This window comes from Perognathus longimembris, chromosome 24 (genome assembly GCF_023159225.1).
Source record: "Perognathus longimembris pacificus isolate PPM17 chromosome 24, ASM2315922v1, whole genome shotgun sequence".
Classification (NCBI taxonomy): domain Eukaryota; kingdom Metazoa; phylum Chordata; class Mammalia; order Rodentia; family Heteromyidae; genus Perognathus; species Perognathus longimembris.
Window position 1 is genome coordinate 8,809,954 of NC_063184.1, and position 17,152 is coordinate 8,827,105.

The 17,152-nt window shown below is 39.1% G+C and overlaps 1 pseudogene across 1 annotated transcript; it reads right to left on the reverse strand.

The window, feature by feature from the left end:
• Positions 1–1,905: 1,905 nt before the first annotated feature.
• Positions 1,906–15,935, reverse strand: LOC125341364 (annotated as a pseudogene). The gene is made up of 2 exons (XR_007208959.1): positions 15,864–15,935; positions 1,906–3,713 (listed from the first exon to the last, which is right to left on the reverse strand). The product of XR_007208959.1 is annotated as an ADP-ribosylation factor-binding protein GGA2-like (transcript).
• Between the last annotated feature and the right edge of the window lie 1,217 nt (positions 15,936–17,152).

Genomic DNA, 17,152 nt, shown 5'->3' on the forward strand with positions numbered 1-17,152 from the left:
ATATTGACTTCCTGATCAGATATTTTAACATTTCTAATAAAAATCAAATCACTAGCAAATAATATTCATATCAATTACAAAACTACACATAAAATCACAAAGCAATATTATTTGGCAAAAATAGTATCTGACCCAGGGCCTCAAAACCTGGCTATATAGTTGATACAGAGCTTATACCTTTTATTTGAGCTGTGTGTGTGTGTGTGTGTGTGTGTGTGTGTGTGTGTGTGTGTGTGTGTCTGTATCTGTGTCTGTGTCTGTGTGTCTGTGTCTGTGTGCCATCATTAGGGCTTGAATTCAGGGCCTGGGTGTTGTCCCTTACTTTTCACTCAAAGATGACTTTTACCTCTTGAACCACAGCTGCAACTTCCAGCTTTTAGGTGGTTAGTTGGAAAATAGAATCTAAAGGACTTTCATGCCAGGGACGGTATTAATCCTGATCCATACATTTCAGCTGTAAGAGTAGCTAGGATTACAGGTGCTAGCCACCAGCCCCTGACTTAGGTAATTTTTTTTTCAGTCTTACATGAATCATGTTAACTGCTTTATCACTTTTCACATTGGCTTCAAAATCAGCATGCCTTGATCATCTTTACCACTCCCACCCCTATCGACCACTGTGAGATTTCCAGCTGCATGTAGAAGTAAAAAATCATAATGAAAGTGTGGGATCTCATCAGTAAGAACTCCAAACAGCCTTGCTCTTTTTCAAGTAGAATCCTTCCCCGCCTTCCAGCTCAGCATCCCCCTCCCACTGAGGCCCACAGTGGAATTGTTAAACATGCACATCATAATCACATCGAATAGTAGGTGTGTGAGCACAACCAGATTGGTATGCCTAAGTTTGCCCTTTAGATTCTAAAGCTCTCCTCTCCAGCCTGCTTCAGGGCTCCAGAGCTCTGCTTCTGGCTTGGGACAGTTGCAAGTTTTTGTCACTTCTCACCAGAAGACTGCTTGCCATGGCCGGTCACCTCTCAGTGCCTTGGCTCCACACCCACTGTACACCAAGAGGCTGGTTTTCTATGTGGTATTTATTCAGTGACACTCTGGGTTTAGTAACCACCTACATTATAGCGAAGCTCTTCTGGCCACCTGCACTTCAGCTCATCTGGGATTGGGAGGTCAACAAGCCAGGGCTGACTGGCCAGTGGGGGTCTCCAGTGACTAAATGGGATTCACATTAAAGAGCTTGAAGGAAGCTTGTGAAAGAGGGTGGTAAGGATAGACACGGGGGTCCTGGGTCAAGGCCTGGAGGCCTGAGCAAGGCCTAGGGTCAGCTTATTGCTCTGTCCAGAGGCTCCATCTAAGGGCAATTCTAAGGCACAGTGGTGAAGGATAGGACTGACCAACCAACTGTGGTTTTCTGGTCTGGCAAACAGCGCCCTGCCTGCAGAGAGCACCACAGGCCAAGTTCCACCTAGATTTTTCTAAACATATGCAAGCAGCATTTTCCAATGATGGAGACAAGGTCTTCCTTGGAAAAGAGTTCCTGGAGGTCCCTCTGCCCCAAGACCAACCAGGTCCCTCAGAAGGTCCCTGAGAACAGCAGCCTGGGAGCAGCCAAGACTTTCAAAGGCTGATAAGGCACAGAGTGGTGGATGAGAAGGTAACCATCCAGGAAGAATCTTTTGGCAGAGACAGCAGTGCCTATCAAGATGCAGAGACAAGACAACAGTCAGCCCAGATGGTCATGTGAAATGCTCTCTCTCTCTCTCTCTCTCTCTCTCTCTCTCTCTCTCTCACTCTCTCTCTCACACACACACTGTCTGCAGAACAGGCCAGAGGTTGGCATACAGAGCCCGACATCAGGAGAGAACACTTGGCACTCTGCACTAAAACCCTGGGATGAGACCAGACAGTGAAAGGAACGATGGCCCAAGTTGAAATCAAAGGACCATCTGGAAGTTAGGCCATCCCCAAGATGGCCAGGTCTAGAAAGTCTTTCACTTCTTCCACTTCACTGAAGGGCTGTCCACCCTGCTTGAAGGTGAGCTTATACCTTAACCGGATCGGTTCTTTGTGTAGATTGTCCAGCAGCAGCATCTGGGTGATTACAGCTGGAGGTATTAAAAGACTGAATGCAGGCAGCTTGGAGCTGGAGGCAGGCTGCAGTTTTACCCGCATGGACTTGGGCACAGACACCTGAAACATGATGTCCCAGGCAGGCTAAGTGGCAGTGCTCATCATGCTCAACAGTAAGACCTGCACCTTTGGATAGCCGGAGCCGAGGTCTGGGAGAAGTGCAGCAGGATGTGGAAGCTGTTGCAGTCATACATGTTAAGCAGGATCAGGCTGCTGGGCTTCCCAGACTCCAAAGCGACAATCACCTGAGCCAGAGGAGTGTTCTCTAACGCTGGGGAAGAGGCCAGAGAGCCAGCCTCCCATGACCAGCCCAGAGAGGACTTGGAACCTGGAGGCACTTCCTTTGGAATACTCTTCTGTGGCACCTAATTCAGGGACCCTGGAGAGAGCTGTGGTGAGCAGCAAGTTCCTGCCTCCACAAGGGCTCTGCATGCCGCCTTCTTAGAGATTCCTTTCCTTACAGCAACTCTGACCAGCAACTTTGCTCGGAACAGGAGCTTCACTGATCTGTAAGGCTGCCAGGTCCTGATGAAGCAAAGACGGCAACACAGGTCCAGCCTGCCTGGACGCACTGTTCATCTCCAGGTAGATCAGGGGGCAGTTATTGCTGCAGCCTGTGGGATTCTGAAAGACTCTGGAGACAGGAATGTCTCCCACTGAGCTTGTCACCGTGTTCCCAAAGGTGACTGGGCCCTCCATCACCTGTTTGTACAGCAGAACTCCCTGGGTGAGGAGGACGTTGGCCTGGAGAACCTCCGCAAGTGCATCGTCATCATCCGTGGTGTTGCTCATCAGCCAGAACAGGGTGGGCCAGAGCTTCTCACACCTTTCATACACCACCTGCAGCGCCTCCTGGTCGGGCAGGGCCTGTCCTGGCCTGTGGTATGTGCTCAGCATCTCCCGTAGCATCTTCACATGACTTCGCACGTTCTCCACCGCACTCACTCTCTTGGACACCTTCTCTGATTTTTCTTGCTCCTCCTTGACCAGGTGCTTGATTGGCAAATTCACAGCCAGGAGATCCTTCAGGTGGCTGATCTTGAGAAGTCTCGTCAGCAGCTTGGACTTTTCCTCATCAGCATCAAAGATAGAGCTCTTGGGCCAGGGGAAAGGTGGAGGCAAGATAGTATCCATAGGTAGTTTAGGGTCTTGCTTTATGATTCCTTGCTTCTTCAACATGTGATAGGCATCTCGGATCTTGATGTCCTCAGGAAACCAGACAGTCCAACTGAAGAGGATCTCAAAGACAGGACCTTTCACTATCTCGGTGGCCTAGTCTCCCAGGTTCTTTGGAGAAAACACTTTGATCAGCTCATTCAGGACTCATTGTGGGACTTCTCCCCGCAGTGGTTCATGTATGTCTGCAGCACTGTCAAGGCATAAAGAACTTCCTTCTCCTGTGGAGACTGCATCTTGTGGGCCAGCAGCCAGGGTGCATGGGTTGGCCCATTGGGGTCGGTATTCACTTGCTCACAGAAATGCTGAATAGCTGACCAGTCCTGTTCTGGTGTGCTTGGGTCTGAGGCTTTGTTGAGTCACAGCTCCAGCTCACGGGCCCCGGGGGGGGGGGGGCCGTCCTCCGCCCACTGGGCCCGCCCCCACTGGCCCGTTCCCGTTCCCCACCACCACAGCTGTGGTCGCCATCACCAAGCCCCATTACAGTCCCGCAGTGGCCACGGCCCCATAGCTGCTTAGGTAATGCTTTTTGAAATCTTTATTTTCCTTTTTTACACAAAAGGAGTGACTAGATTTATTAAATAAATACTGAGTGACACATTGTGCCCTAAACTGTGACCAAGATGTCATAGATTTCAAGGAGCAAAACATACTGACTAGGAGAAGAAAACAATGAATAACTACACAAAAACATAACACATAACTGATATTTCAACATGTAAAAGACTATGGAGAGAAAAACAGGTTAAAGTAGGTTGGGGATTAAGCGCTTTTGTTTTCTGTTTTAACACAGAATGATGTAGGGGAAATATCTATCAGATATCAGATGGAAGAAGTACCATTAAAAAAAAAAGAACAAAGACAATTTTAACTTGTTACTAGCAATTATCTTTCAAGTTCTTTTTTTTTTTTTTCAAATTTTTATTATCAAACTGATTTACAGAGAGGTTACAGTTTCATATGTTATGCATTGGATACATTTCTTGCACTGTTTGTTACTTTGTCCCTCATCCCCCCCTCCCTCCTTCCCCTTTCCCTTTCCCCCCATGAGGTGTTCAGTTCACTTACACCAAACAGTTTTGCAAGTATTGCTTTTGTAGTTGTTTGTCGTTTTTTACCCTGTGTCTCTCAAATTTTGGTATTCCCTTTCAATTTCCTAGTTCTAATACCAGTATACACGGTTTCAAATATACTGAGATAAGATTACAGAGATAGTGTAGGTACAACCACAGGAAGGTGATACAAGAACCTCATCAATAATAGAAGCTACAGATACATATGTGACGTTGAAAGTAGTTACAAGTGTGATATAACAATCGTTTCCATAACATGGATTTCATTTCACTTAGCATCATCTTATGTGTTCATAAGGGTATAACTATTGGGCTCTTGTGATCCTCTGCTATGACTTACCTAAACCTGTACTAATTATTCCCAATAAGGGAGACCATAGAGTCCATGTTTCTTTGGGTCTGGTTCACTTCACTTAGTATAATTTTTTCCAAGTCCTTCCACTTCCTTACAAATAGGCCAATGCCATTCTTTCTGAGAGAGGCATAAAATTCCATTGGGTATATGTACCACATTTTCCTGATCCATTCGTCTACTGAAGGACATCTGGGTTGGTTCCAGATTCTAGCTATGACAAATTGTACTGCGATGAACATTGTTGTGCTGGTGGCTTTAGTGTGATTTTGTTTGTGGTCTTTTGGATAGATATCCAAAAGTGGGGCTGCTGGGTCATAGGGTAGCTCTATATTTAGCCTTCTGAGGACTCTCCATACTGCTTGCCAGAGTGGCTGAACCAGTTTACATTCCCACCAACAATGAAGTAGGGTTCCCTTTTGGCCACATCCCCTCCACAATTGTTATTGTTAGTTTTCTTGATATAGGACATTCTTACTGCGGTGAGATGGAATCTCAATGTTGTTTTGATTTGCATTTCTTTTATGGCAAGTGATGTAGAGCACTTTTTCATATGTCTATTGGCCATTCTCATTTCATCATCAGAGAAGTCTCTTTGTAAGTCTTTAGCCCACTTGATGAGGGGGCTATTGGTTCTTTGCGATTTTGTTTTGGAGGAAGGTAATTTTTTTAGTTCTGCATATATTTTAGATATGAGGCCTTTGTCCATTGAATGGCCGGGAAAGATCTTCTCCCAGTCTGTGGGCTTTCTGTTTATCTTGTGAGCTATGTCCTTTGCCATGCAGAAGCTCTGCAGTTTGATGCAGTCCCATTTGTCCAACCTTTCTTTGATTTGTAGCCTTTCTGGGTCTTTGTTAAGGAAGTTCCATCCTGCGCCAAGGAGCCCAAGTGTTTCTCCTACTCCTTCCTTTAGTGTTTTCAGGGTGTCTGTTTTGATTTCAAGGTCTTTAATCCATTTGGAATTGATTTTGGTGCAGGGTGATATATAAAGATCTAGTTTTAGTTTGTTGCATGTGTTGAGCCAGTTTTGCCAGCACCATTTGTTAAAGCGGCTATCTTTCTTCCAAACTATTGTTTTAGCTCCTTTATCAAAGATTAAGTAGGCGTAGTTATCTTTCAAGTTCTATTATGATTAAAGAACTAAAGATAATGAAGACATGGAATTCCTCGAAGCCTTTCTGCTTAGACATCTCAAACCTGAAATGAAACTCCTACAATGCCTGTGATTAAAAAAAAAAAGGGTACTCTTTTTTTCTGAATAATTATTTATTTATTGTCAAAGTGATGTACAGAGGGGTTACAGTTTAATTCATAAGGCAGTGGGTACATTTCTTGTACTACTTATTATCTTCTCCCTCATTTCCCCTCTCCCCCCTTCCTTTCCCCTCTACCCCCATGAGTTGTTCAGTTGGTTTACACCAAATGTTTTTGTAAGTATTGCTTTTGGAGTTGTCTTTTTATCCTTTGTCTCTCGATTTTGATATTCCCTTTTGCTTCTCTAGTTCTAGTACCAGCATATACAGTATCTGGGGGAAATCTTATAGATATTTAGCACACACTTTTTCATGCAAATCTACAGCATTTTTTTTTCTGTTCCTGTGTCTTGAACTCTAGGCCTGAGCACTATCCCTGAGCCTCTTTGTGCCCAAGGCCAACACTACACTGGAACCACAGAGCCACTTCTGGCTTTCTTCTGAAAGTTTATTGGAAGCTAGCCTGGCCTGGCTTCCATCCATGATCCTTAGATCTCAGCCTCCTGGGTAGCTATGATTACTCACATGCCAGGCTAAGTAATAGCAGAATAGATCACATATTTAGAATTTAAAATTATTCGTGTGTGTGTGTGTGTGTGTGTGTGAGTGTGTGTGTGTGTGTGCTGCAGCTTAAACTCTGTGCTCTGGCACTGTCTTTTTTTTGCTCAAGGCTCTACCACTTGAGCCACAGATGCACTTCCACGTATTGTGGTTGTTCATTGGAGATATGATTCTCATTGACTTTCTTGTCCTAGGCTGACTTTGAACTGAGATGCTCAGATCTCTGTCTCCTGAATAGCTAGTGTTACAGATGGGACCACCAACACCTGAGCTTTGATTTTGTTTTATCAGAATAAATAGAAATACTTAAAATTAAAATCCTTGCTCTCTATAAAGGAAAGATAATGATTTCAATAAAGTTTGCACGTAGGAAGTTGAGCTATAGCTTAAGAGGTCAAGTTCCAGCCTTGACCAAAACAGCTCAGGGGCAATGCCCAGGCTCTGACTTCAAGCCCCAATACTAGCACAAGAAAACTGCATGTAAAAATTATTTTCCCAGCTCCTATTATTTTATTCAATTAGTAAAATAGAATTGTACAAATTCTCCATTTGTAGAAAATTTTGCCTTTACATTTTAATATTTAAATGTTTTAATGGAAGAATATCTTTTTATTTGATAACAACTTCAGAAACAATTCATCCTCAGTAATCCATAAAGATCAGGCGAGAACCCATGAATTCTTAGAAAGTAAGGATACGTTTTTCCTTCTCAAATTTGTGAATTTGTTATCATAGAAAATGCTCATTGCTTGCATATGCAATCAATTGTTTTCTAAAGAAATGTACCTGGATTTAGAAATTATTGTATTAGTGTAACTAAATAAAACTCTCCATGAAGACGATGACTACCCAATGAGACAAAAATCTTATATTAAACAATAAAATATGCCATGTTGATGTGATTTCCTTTGAAGTTACATTTGAATGCAAAATACCCAACTGTGAAAAATGAGGGCTCCCTCTCCTATAAAAATAAATTAAGAAGCAATGTTCTGTTTGCTCAGCTTTTTGAGATTCTCAGTTCATAACTATTCATGGTAACGTAAATAGATGTCGTTGTTCATACCAGGGGCTGCCTAGTAGTGTTGTTTATTCAACATTAATTCATTTCTAAAGTGAATGCGGGAAACCTGTTTTAGGATATAATAAAACCCATTTCTGATGTAGAGATCCTGGAGGAAATTATATAGCAATGTGAGCACTATAACTAACTTTTTGCTTATGAAATCAAGGTCCCTACTACCATTACTGGCACACAGAATGTATTGCATCATTTCCATCTTAGGATCTACATAAGTCACACAAAAGTTTTCCTGAATGAAAATATACCTTCCATAACTCATATGAAGATATATTTCCAGAAAATGTTTTCACTGCTTAATTAACAACGGACTAAAAACATGTCAGCAATTGTTTATTGGCACTAAAATTATTTTGTTTATGAGCAGGATGTTTCTTCCTAAGAAAGCATATGGATCTTTTTGCCCAATACTTTATGTATAGGCAAGCTAACAATTCTAAAACAGAAAATCAAAGATAAATGTTCTTTGTAGTAATTATGCATTTGTTTTGACATTCATGGTAAACATCTTAGATCTACAGGTGTTTTCTTGAATGTAGGAGTGCTGAAAGGACAAATGCATTCCCATATTACACATGGAAAAATCCCTGAAATCTCCCTATAACAGAAAGAGTGAAGACAGAGACTTAAAAAACAAACAAAAAGAAACAAAACAAAAACGGGAGGGCACTCATGGCCCAAGCCTGTAATCCTAGCTACTCAGGAAGCTGAGATCTGAGGATTTCTGTTCAAAGATAGCTGGGGCAGGAAAGTCCTTAAGACTCTTATCTCTAGCTAGCCACCAGAAAACTGGAAGTGGAGCTGTGGCTGAAAGTGGTAGAGTGCTAGTCTTGAGCAAATAAAGTTCAGGGACAGAGGCTGAGGCCCTGAGTTCAAGTCCCATGATTGGCAAAAACAAACAAAATTTGGATCTATCAATGACAGCGAAGGGCTGAAGTCTCAACTCTCCCAGTTGATGTGTCCATTTCCCTCAGGGGTTAGCAGCCTTCACAGAAGGATTGCTGTGGCTTCTTTGAGAATTTACCCCTTGATCATTATGTAATTCCTCTCTCTGCTCCTGATTAGCAATTTGCCCTGAAATCTTATTCCAAAATTATGAAATGAATAGAGAGGGGCCAATCACTGCTCCTCCAGCTTTCTTCTAGTTTGTGTCAGCATACTTTGTATAACTTGCTCTCTTTTAAAATTTTTGTTTTATTGAAGTTTTTGTGAACAAATTAAAACAATGTCATATGAAAACATATACAAGGTCTTATTCACAGGTACTAAAACATATTAACTAAAGTAGGTATGTATAGGGGAGGAATCAAATGCTGCAACTCCATTGTTTCACCAAGTATTATCCAATCCATCCTGTCTTTAATGAAAAGCCCTGGTTCATTGTATGGACTCAGTCTTACACTTCCATACGTTTGCATCTGCACATCAAACAAGTCACATTTTGAAAACAGTAAAGAAAAATTTCTATGATTCTAAAGATGTACCAATTGTAAATTTCTGTGATTTTTATTCCAAAACCATACAATATGGCAATTATTTGCATAGAATTCATATTGTATTAGGTGTTTGTTTTCTTTCTTTTCCATGGTAACTATCATTTTAATTAAAAATGAGCTGACTTCTTAATTTGCTAAAGCAAATAGATCCCAATTCAAAACACAATTTTCAGACTTTTTCCCCCTAAGACCACAAACGTGAAGGAGACAATTTCATTCCCACTTCTGGCAACTTTTGGAATGGACTTAAATCAGTTAAAAGCCACTCTGGTAATGACCCTACAGGCTTATTACTGATTTCTTATTTACCTATGACATCAGGGATTAGGGGAAGTAAATAGAAATCATCTTTGTTTTAGTTCTTCTTTCTGGATGAAGTTTGGGTTCTTTGGTCATTGGAAGAGATGTTCAGTAACATCTGATTAAGGGTGAGAGAGGGCAGGCCTTGAGCTCTCATGTCTTGAATTCAAGCCATTGTCATCCCTTCATCACAAAGCTCCTCACCTTTCCACATCCTGTTTGTGAAGTGGGACAATGATACCCACTTCCCAGTGGTGTGATCAGAATTGAATATGATGACTCATGCAAAGGCTCAGCAAAATGTGTGGTACACATTACACATTTGAAAACTTAATACTTGCAACAAGGTCACTGATGGTTCATACATGTGATTCTACTGACTTGGGAGGCTGAGATCTGAGGATTGAGTTTCAGAGTGAGCCTGGACAAGAAAGTCTGTGAGACTCTCATTTCCAATTAACAAGCCAAAAACCAGAAGTGGAGGTGTGATTTACAAGAGCCTAATAGCTATACCCCTATGAATGCATAGGATGATGCTAAGTGAAATGAACTCCATGTTATGGAAATGAGTGTTATAGTACTGTTGTAATTACTTTCAAGATACCATGCGAAACCATAGCTTCTTTTGTTGGTGATCCTCTTGTATTCCTTTCCTGTGGTTGCACCCATGCTATCACTGTATCTCATTTGAATACACTGGATACTGTATATACTGGCATTAGAACTAGGCAAGTGAAAGGGAATATCAAAATCTAGAGACAAAGGATAAAAAGACAAACGATTCCAAAAGCAATACTTGCAAAACCATTTGGTGTAAACCAATTGAACAACTCATGGGGGGGAGAGGAAAAACGGGTGGGGGAGGGGAGAATGAGGGAGGAGGTAACAAACAGTACAATGTACCTGAGGCCTAATATATGAAACTGTAACCTCTCTGTGCATCACTTTGACAATAAATAAGTATTAAAAAAGAAAAAAGAAAAATAAAAGAAGAGGAATCCTAGGTAGGAAGAAGAAATCTGAACTGCCCAAGTTCATATTGCTAGTTAGGAGTTGGCAAAGCAATTCTTTGCTCCAAGATAGTGCTGTCTAGAGACCATGAAGGCAATGTCCACTCTCCAGATAACTAAGCACACCTCCTGACCTTCAGTACTGAGTTTGTTGTTGTTGTTTTGTTGGTTGAGTTTTTGATTCAATAGTGGGGCTTGCATTCATGGTCTGGGCATGCTGCCTCTTAGCTGTATCACTCAAGGCTGGTGCTCTCCCATTTGGGTGTTTGTTTTCTATGGAATGTTTACTCTCCTCCCTAATTAGTATTTTAAATGCTTGCTCATGAATATGGAATTGCAAGATCCTGCAGACCTTTAGTAAGAGGACTCCTACTGGAAGCTTTAGGGCATTCCAAGGCCTACCCCTGATGTGTTTGTCTAATCCCAGCCTTCTCTTTTGGTTGTTGTTGGTACTGTGAGCAGATGCCACCAATACACTCCCAGCCACAGCCATTTGGTGCAGCATGTAGAGGAGCTATGCAATTAGTCTACCAGAGCCTCTGAATCCATATGCCACAACAGATGAGGGTGTGAGGAGACCAATCATTGTTATCCATGCATCCTTTACATTTTTATTCTGTATTTACAGCAATAAATTAATAGATTCATATATTAAGGCAGCTCAATATTAGATCATTTACCAGCTCAAGATGTCTCACTTAAGTTCAATAAGTGGAATTCAAGGGGACATTAAAGCAGTACTTGCATGCAGGTATTATACATTTATATATTTTTAAATAACTGATAGTTTATTTACATTGGTATTCTTTGCAGTCACGAGAACATGAATACTCAGAGATGCTTGTGTAATCCTCAGAGCCTCCTAATGTAAATTTCTAGTATGGTTTAGAAGTCATTTCTTCCATCCAAGATGGAGATGTTTTTGCTTGCATTTGAAAGACTTGATAAAGATGTGATTAGTGTGAATAGAGCCCATTAATTAGGTATATACTTCTTGACATTCTTTCTTTAGTATTTGAAGAGATTATGGGCATGGAAGGAGTCAAGAAGCGCAAAGTTTTGATTCATAAAAAATTAATTTTAATGCAGAATTGAGAGTTCAGACTTGTGATGATTTTTTCCCCAGCTGACAATCTGCTTATCCTCAAGGGGTTTGAATAGATCTTTAATTAATTCAATCTGAAAGTGCAGTGACCTCTAATTAAATTTTCTTTCTCCTGGCAGCAAAACAATGAACTTATTTAAATAAGTTTCAGAGCTATGCAAAATTAAAAGCAATTAGGAGCTAGTAATGAAGTGTGTCAATAGCCACATAAACCACAAAAAGTGGGAATTCTAATTTATTTTCGAAAATTATGAGGGTTAAATACTTGAGTATTATAACTGAAGTAATGTGTAAACATGTGTAGAAAATATCAATAACCAGTACATCTTCAATGGTGCATCAGGCAATCACAAAGGGCTCACAATTTCTTAGAGGGCATTCTCTCAGTATTGAGAATTTGCTACTGCTTGAAACTCATTTAGAAGTTCGAAATTTGAATAGCACCATGCTCAATACGAGTCACATTTAAACATGACAGCACTAACATGCTGATTGCATACTCTCTATTACAGAATGAAGCAAATGCACAACATGCAAATAAAACATTATGTTCTATAATTAATCTATTATTCACTACAATTGAATGTGACTTTCAAGAAAAGAATGTATCTAAAAACATCAAAAGAATATGTAAGCTCCCCTTTGATCTGGACTATCAACTTTATACATGCATTTGAATCCATTGCCATACTCACCATATACACAACCATAGGATTCCATATGCTATGCATACATATCATGTGCCTATTCATACATATAGAATTGCACCTTTTCACATATGTCTTATAGATACAGATATACTTCAAACTTTTAATTGCATTACCATATATGTATACAAATGCATGTGGACCATATATGTCTACATATACACATAAGTGTGTGTATATATATATGAATACATATATATGGACATATATATACACTACACACAAAATCGGTATGTATATTCGTGTATATATATTTTCATGTACACACACACACACACACACAAACACATACAAGCAAAATCCATAGCTATTTCCATTCCTTTTTCTTTGTTCCCATTCCTACTTTAACATGCAAATATATTTCAATGCTTTTAACACATTTTTATGTACATAATTTTTTCTGTACATAAACTCCAAAATTATTTCGGTGTGGCAAATTTCACAAAAATAAGAATTTGACTCTTTCCAAGATAAAATGTACATATTAATCTCTTAAATAGATAATGTATTCAAGATGACTGGAGAGTGTTTTATTTCACAAACAAATACACAGAACTGTTCATTTTTCACCCTGTTGACCATGACCACGAGAGTCTGTGAACAAGTAATATCTTGGAAGTTTTTAAAAGCTAATTGTGCAGCAGTGATGATATATCTGTATGTATGCATGCATGTCTGTTGCCATTTTTGGAATTGTCCATACAGTTTTTTTTGTCTGTTTACAGATTATATTACTTGTTTTGATTTTCCAAATTGAATTTATCACACTTCCTTGATTTTAACTACTTGTCAGATGAAGAGCTATTTATCTGCACACATGACAATCCTTGTTATAAAAAATTCTCTATATGATAAAATCCCAATCTTTGGTATATATATATATATATATATATATATATATATATATATAATATATATGGGGTGACTATGTAATAACACATATATATGTAGTATATTATACATAATATGTATCAAGGAATGTCAAATATATCAAGGAATCAAATTTTAATTTTATATGACTTACAATGTATTAAATGTTGTAGGACATTTTATATCATATGGTCGAGATTGTTTTTATGATAGGTGAAATGTGAACATACAATATGGCAACTAAAATGAGTAGCTCTTCAAAAACCTAGCTTATTTTTCAAATAGACATCAGTTGGATGAGGGAAACACTAAAATGAATATCATCCTTAAAGAAAGTAAAGAGCAGAGAGAAAGCAATCGCTTTTCAGCAAAGTGATCACAAAGAAAATGCTGCAGTGAAGAACATGATTTGCCATTGCAATGATTAATTTCTAGTTTATAATGGGTTTTATTTTTACAGTTTGCAGTAATACATTCATTTCATGCCCAATTTATGCCAGAGTCAGGCAGGGAATCTCTTCTACAGATTAGGCAGAGTTATATTTCACCCTATCTTTTGTGCTAAATCAGCATGGCTTTCTCTATAACTGGAAGATATTAATACATTTTTACCAATAAGATGTGAAAATCTCTGTTTAAAGTCACCAATGGGAAAGCCCATTATTGCTGTAAGTGAATGCTGTAAGTGAATGACAACGTCACCTAATAGAGACTCTGGATCATTTTCATCAATTCCCAAGAACTGATATGGCATTAATCTTTGCTTTTTATCATGTATCACTGAAATACTCATAATTGAGAACACAAGGGAGAATCTTTTAAACAGAAAATGCAGCAAATGAGTTCCATTCTTCTTGGTATACATTGTCTGAAGCCAGTTGTTAAATGAACTGTGTGTTTCTTTTTTATTTTTAATTCTATCTATCTATCTATCTATCTATCTATCTATCTATCTATCTATCTATCTATCTATCTTATCTATTTGGTTTTGTGCCCATTCATAGGCATGAACTCAGGACCTGGGCACAGTCCCTGAGATCTTTGCTTAAGGATAGCACTATCATTTGAGCCACAGCTCTACTTTTGGTTTTTGGGTGGTTAATTGGAGATAAGTATGTCACAGACTTTCCTGCCCTGGCTGGATTTTGAACCATGATCCTCAGATCTCAGCCTCCTGAGTAGCTAGGATGACAGCCACAAGCTAATGACTTCCAGTCTGTAGGAGTAGTTTTAAACAATACATTTAAATTTAATTTGGTGGCACATTATAGTAGTTATAGTATGGAAAGGAATTTGATTCTGGGCTTTAGAGTGATAATTGTGTGAAATGTGGTTTAATATTAATTTTTTAATTAATAGAAATGTATAGTCTCCTCAGAATGCAGGCTGAAAAAAATTACATAGCCTAAGTCCTCTGGAATATTTTTTAATATTCTTTAACAGTTTAGAATTCCTCATCTATAGGGCTGTACTACTTATTTAAGCCCCCTCCCTTTTGGCAATAGAGAAACTGCTTTTAAGTTAACTTGTTGGTTACAATATATTGTGTGTGTATGAAGACACCATGACTTTTCTTTTATTTCTGTATCTCTAAAATTTTCTAACTCAGTCATGTGAATTCAAAGCAAATATTTCTTGGGTGAATGAATAAAGAGGTATATACAAACTGATAAACAATAACTTGTAAATCATAATGTATTTTCATTTGTCCACTTAAATGCATGCCAACATTTTCCACTTGATGGTATATATTAGTTGCACAAAGATGGTTCATTATAATATTTCCTCACATGCATGCATGATTACATTCATTCTCTCTATTACTCTTTCTTGTCCTTGGTCCATTTTTTAATCATTTTTAAGAGTTTTAATTGTTTTATTTTCATATATTTCTGTGAAATGCTTCGGTTATGTTCACTTTTTCCTGCTGACCTTGCTTTGCTCTCCAAGGACGGTCCTTTGTTTTCACACATTCTTGGTCGAGTATATGTGTGTGTATGTACATCTAGATGACATATAGGAATGGAATATGTGCTATTTGTCTTTCTCAGTTGGCTTGACATAATATGATGATTTTAGTGTCATCCAGGTTTCTTGAAGTGACATAATTTCATTCTTCTGAGTGGCCTAATAATGCTTCATTGTGTACAAATACATTTTCTTTATCCATTCATGAGTGGTCAGACACTCTGGCTGAACTGTCCATTACAAATCTGCCTGTGACAGGAGTTGTAATACAACAAAGATACTTGGCCAGCTTTTCCCTTCCCCTCCCTTCCATTCCCTCCCCTCCCTCCTCCACCCTCCCTTTGCCTTCCCTTCTTCTTTTTCTTTTGCTTTTTTAAAATTTCCTTTATTTTTACTTTTGATGGTGCTTGGAGATTGAACTCAGGTCCTTTGCACATGCTAGACTGACATACTATGGACAGTGCTGAGTCACACTTCCAAACTCAGATTTTACTGGGGAATTTTAGGATATGATGTCAGTTTTGACCCAGGCACATTCCCAACTTGAGCGCTTTCCATCATCTTTGGGATCACAAGTACAAGGTCATTGAATGCAGTTCAGTTGTTCTTCATGAGAATGGAGTCTAGATTGACCTGGAAGAGTGATCCTCCCAATAATAGCTGTTACATAACTTAAGATAACACGCTATCATTTGAGCAGGTGGTCTCATGAACTTTTGTCCTCAGGTTTGTTTCAAATGACAGTCCCCTGGATTTCTGCCTCCCAAGTAATTGGGGTTACAGGCATGAGCCCTTGGGGCCCAGCTACATACATCGAATCACTACATACCTGGTCTGGAATGACAAACATAACATAGCCTATTAACGACTGGACAGTGTCAAATTCACTGTCTTTCTCCATACCCAATCTAAAGAACACACACGTGCCTCTGAGAACATGGTATTCTACTTCTGCATCATGTCTCTTCTGTACCATGCAATCATTACATCCATTTTCATCTACCTTTACAACATAGTATTTTTGTGCAGTGAAAATTGCCTTTGTAATTTGTGATTGCAATTCTTCTTCCTCCTCTTCTACTTCCTCTTCTTCTCCTTTCCCCTTCCTCTCTCCTTCTTTTCTTTATTCTTTTCACTCTAGCTCTCATGGTTGTTTTCCTACTGCTCTTCTATATTTACATATTCCACATTTATCTTTTTTCTAAACTATACCTTAGTTGGGTTTTTGTTGTCATTGTTGTTCCTCACAATTACTCATCCATTCCACTCTTGTTTGTTTTCTGAATTTCAAGCTATGGTTATGTATTTCATTGCTCCATCACTACCATAAACCATCTGTACAAATCCATCACTATCTAACTTTAGATCTATGTGTGTGTGTGTGTGTGTGTGTGCATTTGTGTGTATAATAGAGTTACACACACACGTATATATGTATACACATATCTTTATTTTCATTTCAGGTTTGCTTGTGAGGCTGGGAATCAAACCTAGGGCCTTACACTTTCTAGACAAGAATACTGCTGAGCTACATTCCCAGTCCCCCAAACTTTGGAGCTCTTGGAGAACGTTATTTTGGGGTTAATTCCAAGTACACTCTCTTTGCTGATTTGAAGCTGCTGAATGCTGCACTGTAAAGTGACCATTTGTACATATTGCTACCATAAAACTCAAGTGTTCACCTTACCTTTGCCCTCAATATTTCAGGGCAACCTTCCATTTTCTTTCTCTGATCTCTTTTTCATTGTTCACAGCAGCTATTTTGATACTTTCCAATCGCTTTAAACTTTTGACCCTACAAACACTTCTCAAACATCAATATACAACTGTACTTTCCACTTACTTTGAAAATAGTCACCAATTTCCTGCCATTAAATAATCTGATGTATTCATAATGACACTTAAATCTAATTACTGTTATTGATCATTCACTGATGTGATAGACTGTTTCCTCCTACTCATTTAGAGAATTTTGATTTCTAACAGTCCTACTTGTTCATTCTGCTTTCCAATAACAACTGTTGTTATGTACTCATGAGTTTGAGTTCAAATTGCTCTCACATCTACAATCCGACTTGAAACAGTGCATGGTTTCAATTACAATCCAAATTAAAAAAA